Below are 9,017 nucleotides of genomic sequence, written 5' to 3'. Positions count from 1 at the left end.
GACGGAGTCTCGCTCTGTCGCCCAGGCTGGAGTGCAGTGGCCGGATCTCAGCTCACTGCAAGCTCCGCCTCCCGGGTTTACGCCATTCTCCTGCCTCAAAGTCCTTTCTTTCTAACATTATCTTTATAGGCCACGTGTACTTGTTCACAAAAAGACACAAGCACACACATACATATACACAACAGAGGAAGTAAGATGGAATTACATAAAAGTATGAATAGACATGGCATGAACTGACCACAGCTACCCTTTACAACATAATTTTTATTTTTCCTTTCTTCTTCTTTTCCTCGGCCTCCTTCTCCTCTTCCTTCTCCTCTTCTTTGTCCTTCTGTTACTGAAACACCAAGGGTTCAGTCTAGGACCTGCTGCTTGCAGCACAGAAAGCTGACCACTGAGACACCTAATTGGGTTCTGCAGCTGAGGAAATGGGAGATTATTCCCAAATCCATCTCTCTAAAATTAGGGGTTTATAAAGCAGAGAAGAAATGGAACAATGTATAAGAAAATGGGAGCCAGGGAGTGGCAGGGAAGAAATCATGATGAATATGGAGTCCAGCATCTCCGTGTCTAGATGCTGTGATCTGGTGAGTTTCAGTTCCTTGATACTTTCTTTGAGAAGCGTAAAAGTCATTTCCTGAGAAAGGAACTCAAACAAAACAAATATAAATTTCAAGTTTAAGAGCAGAGGGTCACTTTCCTTCTTTATTTAAAAAAAAACAAAACAAAACAAAAAAAAACTGTCTATGGGACTATTGGGTCATTTTCACTTCTCTCTTCCTTCTTGAACTCCTTTATTATTATTATTTTTTCACTTATTACTGGAAGGGGCAAAGAACTGAAGTCTAGGTAATTAGTAAGTGAAAGCTCAGATATTTAAGTATTAAAACCCAAAGTTCAAGTGATAGGGACTTCTTATAGACATACAATAATATTCTCTAATGGGCAGAGATGCTATTGCGTTCTTGGATTATTAAATATCTCCAAATACCCCTCTTCTTCTCTTTCCTCTGAGACTCTTAAGCTCTTACTGCTCCTGTTTGAGCCATGTCTGTGCACATAACCCTAAAATAAAGCAAGTTTTGGCATGGAAATGCCACTTCCCTCACATCAAACCATAGGTGAGAATAAACTAAAGTCTGATTTATTGAACACACAGATCACAGACCTTGAGGAAGCATAATTTTATTGTGCATTATTCATAACTATAAATATATTATAAACTCCACTGTTATTTTTGTTTATTTTTGTGTGTTCATTTTGGCCTAATTTGCCCACCAAAGTAAGAATATGTATTATGAGTGTAATTCTTCAAAGAGATGTTATGATTTCTGAAAGGCAGTGAAGGTGAATTCTCAATGATTTTAACACATTGACAGATACCGAATCATATTTGAATACTAATATTATCTTAATAATTTTGCAGTGATATTCCAGAAAATACTAAAATATCATTTTGCCTTTATGATAATCTTTAAATATTTTAAATATTCATAGAATTTCATTTGTGAGTGCGTAGAGAAAAACTATACAAAACTATAGCCTTGAGGATCGTGTCTTTGTATTATGACCATTATAAGAGTGGGGATTTGATACATGAAATATGGCATAGTGCTTACAAATACTGATCTTTGGATCCTAGCCAGACATACTATAACATAATTTAGGGTTGGCCCAATATATCATATTGATTTTATTACATTATAATTTATTATAAAATAGAATAGAATTTTTATTTTGATAAATATTTAATATAAACAAAAATATTTCTCATTTCCCAAATGATCTTCTAATCACTCCATTTCAGAAGAAACTAGTTTCTTCCGAGCACCTTGTTTCAAAACTTCCATAGGTGACCATCCTAAAGCAATAGAAGATATAGTTCACCGATTCCATTATGGTGAAATTTTGCTTACTATGTTGACATACCAGCTCAAAAAGTTTGATCAATGATTTTTTAAAATGCTTATTCTCTTTTTGTATGTTGTGTTAAGATATTTGCTTGCTTTCAATTTTCCATTACTCAAGATGATGCCTCAAGCTTTAATATATTATTCATCTCTATATCTTCAAGTATTAAATATTGCTACTGCCATTTCTCTAAACATATAGTTAACTCTCAAGTATCCACTCAAATGTAGAGAGCAGTGGGGCATGCAGTGCAATATTGTAGATCATATTAAAAGCCTGACACAGGAAAATTTTCCATTTATATTTAAATATGTGCATTTTTTGTGTCTGTACATTCATGTCAAACAAACAAGCAAATAACATGTAAAGTAATCTACCCTGAGGGGAGGGTAGAAAATTTACTAGATTCTGTTAAGTTTCCCATTATGATCCTTTACTCAGCTCATACTTGAATCTGACTTTAAATAGAAAACAAGCATTTTCTTTCAGTTTCTGATCCCTATTTTTTCCCTTTTAAAATGTTCCCTAGAGGTAATAATAAAGAACTTTTAAATACAAGAAGTAAACAGAGAAAATCAAGAAATCAAGATGTGTTAACTGCATCTAGTGAGTAGGATAGATACTAATAAATGCAATATTGCAATAGAATTGCTTTGTCATACTTGGAAATAGACTGTGTGTCCTGTTTTCCTAAGTGTATAAAATTCACATAGAAAGTTAACTGTACATTTCTGGATTATTCCAATAGGGAAATTGCATGAAAGGTGCTATAAAACTTGAAAAGCACAGTGCACATTGAGTTAAAAGTTAATGAAACTCAATTCTAGAATATAGAATATACAGAGCCAAAAAACATTCAGATGTATTACACTTCACTATTGCTTTTCCTAAGATAGTTGTCTTCAATTATGAGTCTACTTGCTGCATCTATGAAAGTCTGCCAGCAGGGCTCTCCCTTGCATTATAATTTAGAAACAAATGACCTAATTTATTTATTTCCTTAGAATAAAATGTTAACCCTGAAATCCATACCAAAATTAGATATATTGAATTTCCAAAGCAAATGACTAATACTTACAACTATACACTGATTTGTGACTTTTTAAATGATCAATTCATTATTAATCTATTAGTTTATAAATAATTGTGTTATTTAATAGTGACTCCTACCTTCTGTCAGTTTAAAAAATAAAAATAAAAAATTAGGCTATACACTGAAAACATGTATAAGTTTGATTAAATGAATATTAAAGAAACTCCTCATTTTATGTATTGTCTTTTAGGCAAATTCTTATCTTTTCCGAAAATTGATTACTACACTTAGTTGTTGTTTTTTATTTTAATCATGTAATGAGCTCAATAGTTTTGCTTTTGGCAAAATGATTAGTCATGGGTATAGATCACTCTGTGATACATGACTAATGAAAATATGTAATAAATTACCTGAGTTGCATATAAGAGTAAGCTGGAAAAATTATAAGAGATTGGGTAAAACTGATATTCATCCAGAGATTGTGAACTTTTAAATAATAAACCACGTAAGAAGAAATAATTAAATAGTAAAGAAGGATATCATATCACAATGAGAGTTCTGGGTGGATTTTTTTGTTTTGTTTTGTTTTTGAGATGGAGTCTCCCTCTGTCACCCAGGCTGGAGTACAGTGGCACTATCTCAGTTCACTGCAACCCCTGCCTCCCAGGTTCAAACAATTATCCTGCTTCAGACTCCCAAGTAGCTGGGCCTATAGGCACGTGCCACCACGCCCGGCTAATTTCTGTATTTTTAGTAGAGAGATGGGATTTTGCCATGTTGGGTAGGCTGGTCTCGAACTCCTGACCTCGGGTGATCCACCCACCTCGGCCTCCCAAAGTGCTGGGATTACAGGCATAAGCCACTGCACCCGGCCCTGGGTAGATTTTTAAATCATAGATTTTAATGTCAGCTGGGCTTAGTTCAGACTTGCCTACTTGCCACTAAGTAGCTGTGTGTCTTTGGAGCATTCACTTAAGTGGTTAAATGCATGGCTATACTTCCTCATTATAAAGGTTGGAAGCAAATAACATCTAACTGAGAATGAGAATGATAAAGTAGACGTGGGTCATGTGTCAGATTCCTGCTCAGCAGTCAGTTTGCTATAGCCTCTGCTTTCCATGTGAACTAATTTTGATATACTTTAATGAAGCACATACTGGGTTCCGTTAGTATCAAAGAAGGAGTCTGGATCTTAAATTTTCAAATGTAAAAACAACTCCGGCATTCCTTTGCAAATTTAAAATATGAATTCTGCCTTCAATGTTCGTGTATCAACTGCTTGGTGAAGATTTACACTTGGACAACAAACGAGTCTTCGTTTTGATGTTTTTGGAACAACGGAAGTCTACTTTAGTGTGACTTGCTGAAATCAGCCATTGAAAAATAAATTTCCAACAGTTACAAATCATAATTTAAAAAAAAAACGCGGAAAAAAAAAAGATGGGGGGAAAAAGGAAAAGGAAAGAAAATGGCAGAAAAATGAAGAATTAAATTGTACATTTAATTTACAACACACTAGCATCATAATCTATATAGGTATAATCATTCTAGTTCTTGGAATATAAGAAAGCAGTCAATGATATGTTCATATGCTTGATCATATTGTAGGTTACATCATTATCATAGATTTAGTCTTGAATTATTATCACACATTACTAATTGAATTTTCACGTATGTCATTTAAAAAATGTGAAATAAATTCTATAAGCAAGACAATTATGAAAAGGCACATAGAATTAGAGACAAGAAAGGACAGATAATTTTACACAGGTACATACAGACAAGCAAGAATCATGCAAATTTGTCATGCTGTTGGTTTGTGATTCTCAATCATGATCCAACAAAAGAGGATATAATGTGTTCAGTTTAGATTGTTCTCTAGAGACATAGAAAATGATATCCTAGGCAAACAAAAAAGAGCTATACTTAACAAATAATAGAATACATGATTACAGGGAGTGGTAAACATATAAAATATGCTATGGTACAGTATGATTTTTGATAGGAAGAATAAAAATATTGTGGGGAAGTATCTTGAACTCAGGTTATGATTGTGGAGAAAAGTATTTTAATGACATAAAATAGCCTTTGGTAAAATTGTCTTACTTTTATTAAATTGAGTTACTTGGCCTAAACCTGTCTCTGTACTTGCGGGATAAAGAGTGTTCCTAATGGCCTCTACAGTGAACTGTACCCTAACTTGATGTGTAAATAAGTTGTGACCAAACTTACGACTATACCCTGGTAATCAAGCAACAGCACCACAGCCAATCACAGCAGCCAAACCCTCGGCCAAACCCAAGCTGAAAGTTTTCCAATTCTGTCCAAATAAGGCCAACCATGAAGTGCACCAATCAGGTAATCTATGTATGTAATTTCCTGTTTTCTGGCTATACATATGGTTTACCACATTGGATAGGGAGTCACTTCGAACTGTGTTAGCTCTGGAATGCTGCCTGGTTCTAGAATCTATTTCTTGCTCAATAAACTTTGTTAAATTTAACTGGTCTTATTTTTTCTTAACACTTTAAATACTTGACAAGATTTATTATGTATTGAATCAATTTTGTGATTCTTGTATTCTTATGAACTTTTGCTATGTGAAAAGTAAGGTAATTAAATGATACAAATCAATGATATAAATAAATTCTACGTAAAATATACTAGTAAGAAATGTTAATGCTGTCTTAAAATTACATAGATATGTATATTTACATTTTAACATTTCTCATGGGCATAATTAAATACATTATGTTACAAAAACTTCAAAATGAATATTAAAGTGTTAAGTATTATAGTTTGCATACGTAACAAAATAAATATTCTTTAAGCATTTAAACCTTATTATTGTAAAATAAAACAATTTCTTGGACTATTTATTTTTAAATGGGAGATATAGAATGAGAGCTTATACTTTTTCTCAATTAATAATTTAACTCTAGTAATTTCTGATATAAAACTATATATTAATTTTTAATATTTACTAATTTTATTATTTAAAAGCTGAACATCCAATGTAATGTCTCTATGCATAGCCATCCAATAGAAACTACAGCATTAATTACTTTCAAATATATATTTTTTAAATAGATTTTACTTTTGGGGGGAGTTGTACATTCACAGCAAAACTGAAGCAAGGTACAGAGATTTCCATGAATCCCTTCCCCTGCACATACATAGCATCCCGCATTATCCACATACCCTCTATCATGTATTACAACTAATGAACCTACGTTGATACATCATTATTCACTGAAGTCCACCATTTATATTCTGTTTCGTTTTTGGTGTAGAATATTCTATGGATTTGTGCAAATAAATAATGCAATGTGTCCAGTATTGTAGTATCATACAGAATAGTTTTACTTCCCTAAAGATCCTCTGTTCTCTCCCTATGTATCTCTCTATCCCTTCTTAAGTTCTAGCAACCACTGATATATTTACTGTCTCAATAGTTTTGCCTTTACTAGAATGTCATACAACATGTTGGACTCATACAACATGTAACCTTTTCAACTTGAAGTCTTTCACTTGGTCATACGCATTTCATATTTCTCCATGAGATTTTCATGACTTGATAGCTCAATTCTCTTTGGCAGTCAGTAATATTCCAATGTCTGGTCCACAGTTTATACATTCACCTACTGAAGAACATGTTGGTTGCATCAATTGTGAAGTTTTGACAATTATGAACAAAAGTATTATAAGCTGCCCTGTGGAGGTTTTTGTGTGGACACAACTTTTACTTCTTTTGAGTAAACATTAAGGAGTATAATTGATGGATTGTGTGGTAAGGACATATTTCGTTTTGTAAGAAACTGCTAAATTGTCTTCCACTGTAATATACTACTTTGCATTTCCACTGACAGTGAATGACAGTTTGTTTCTCCACATCCTTGCCATCGGTTGATGTTGTCAGTGTTCTGAATTTTGTCCATTCGAATAAGTATGTAGTAGTATCTCATTGCTGTTGTAATTTGCATTTCCCTAATGACATATAATGTGAGGCATCTTTTTATGTGCTGATTTCCCATCTCCATATCTTCTTTGGTTTCATATATGTTAATAATTTTATTAGTCTGTTTTCATGCTGCTGAAGAAACACCCAACACTGGGTAATTAAAAAAAAAAAAAAGAGGTTTAGCGGACTTACAGTTCCATGTGGCTGTGGAAGCCTCACAATCCATGATGGATGGCATAGAGGAGCAAGTCACATCTTATATGGATGGCAGTAGACAAAGAAAGAGAACTTGTTCAGGGAAAATCGTCTTTAAAAAAACATCAGATCTCATGAGACTTATCCACTCTCATGAGAACAGCATGAGAAAACCCCGCAGCCATGATTCTATTACTGTAGCTTTGTAGTAAGTCTTGAAGTTAGGTAGGTGCAAACCTCATAGCTCACTGCAACTTCAAACTCCCAGGCTCAAGTAGTCCTCCCATCTCAGATCCCTAAGTAGCTGGAGCTACAGGTACACAGCACCACACCTGGAAATGTTTTTATTTTTTTGTTTTGTAGAGACAAGATCTCACTATGCTGCCCAGGCTAGTCTTGAACTGCTGGACCCAAATGATCCTCCCACCTCAGCCTCCCAGTAGTAGGATTACAGGTAGGAGTCACCATGACTAGCCTATCTCTTTATTTTTTAATGTATAGATGTCTTTATATTTAAATAGGGTTTCCTGTTAGACAACAAGTATTTGGATCTTGTTTTTTGATCTGCTTTGGCAGTTCTGAGTTTTAATTGATGCATCTTAATGATTGATATTCAAAGTAATTACCAATATAGTTGGATGAATATCTACCATACTTGTTACTGTTTTTAGTTTGTTGCCCTTGTTCTTCGTTCCTATATGTCTTACACTTTTTCCTGCCATTGTGGTTTTAATTTAATGTAATATTAAATTAACTTATTAAATTAAATAAATTTAATTTAATATTACATTAATACATTTAATTTAATTTTACATGATTTTATATTTTTTCTTTAATTATTTAATTAATTTTCACTCTTTTAAAAAACTTTTAAGTTTTTGCTTTAATGTTTGCTATACAAATTCAAGTCTACTTTCAAATACTATATCACTTCACAGGTCATGAAAGTACCTTATAATAACAAAATATTCCCTATTCCTCTCTGTGCCATTTATTTCACTTATACATAAGCATATGTATATCATATATATACATATATGCACACATACACACGCAAACATAAGTATACATAATTGAATACATTATTGCTGTTGTAATTTTGAACAAACTTATTTTTTGATCAAATAAAAATAAGAAAGCAAATTATTTTTATGTTACCTTCACTTATTCACTCTCTGATACTCTTGACTTCTTTATGTAGATTTGAGTTTCTGGCCTATATTATTTGCCTTCTGTCCAAAGAAGTTATTTTAACATTTCTTATTGTCTACTGGAAAAATTTCCTCAATTTTTGTTTGGCTGAGAAATTATTTCTTTTTTTACTTTTAAAAGGTAATTTTGCAGGGTACAGAGTTATAGTTTGGTTTTTATCTCTCAACATTTCAAATACTTTATTTCTCTTCTTGTTAGCACAGTTTTCAAGAATTAGTTTGATGTAAGTCTGTTATCTTTGTTCCTTTATAGGTAAGGTATATTTTTTTCCTCTGGCTTCTTTTGTTTTTTGCTTTGTTTTCTGAAATTGGGATATGATATGCCTAGATGAGGCTGGCGTGTGTGTGTATGGCATTTATCATGCTTGGTGGCTTTTTTTTGTTTGGTTGTTTTGGTTTTGTTTTGTTTTGTTTTGTTTTGTTTGGGACAGAGTCTTGCTGTGTCCCAGGCTGGAGTGCAAAGGTGTGATCTTGGCTCACTGCAACCTCTGCCTCCTGGTTTCAAGTGATTCTCCTGCCTCAGCTTCCCAGGTCACTGGGACTACAGGTGCCAGCCACCATGCCTAGCTAATATTTGTATGTTTGTAGTAGAAACGAGGTTTTACCATATTAGTCAGGCTGGTGTCACACTCCTGACCTTGTAGTCCGCCCACCTCAGCTTCCCAAAGTGCTGGGATTACAGGCATGAGCCACCACACCTGGCCCA

This window comes from Mandrillus leucophaeus, unplaced genomic scaffold, assembly GCF_000951045.1.
Source record: "Mandrillus leucophaeus isolate KB7577 unplaced genomic scaffold, Mleu.le_1.0 Scaffold746, whole genome shotgun sequence".
Lineage (NCBI taxonomy): Eukaryota > Metazoa > Chordata > Mammalia > Primates > Cercopithecidae > Mandrillus > Mandrillus leucophaeus.
This window is presented reverse-complemented; position numbering follows the sequence as displayed.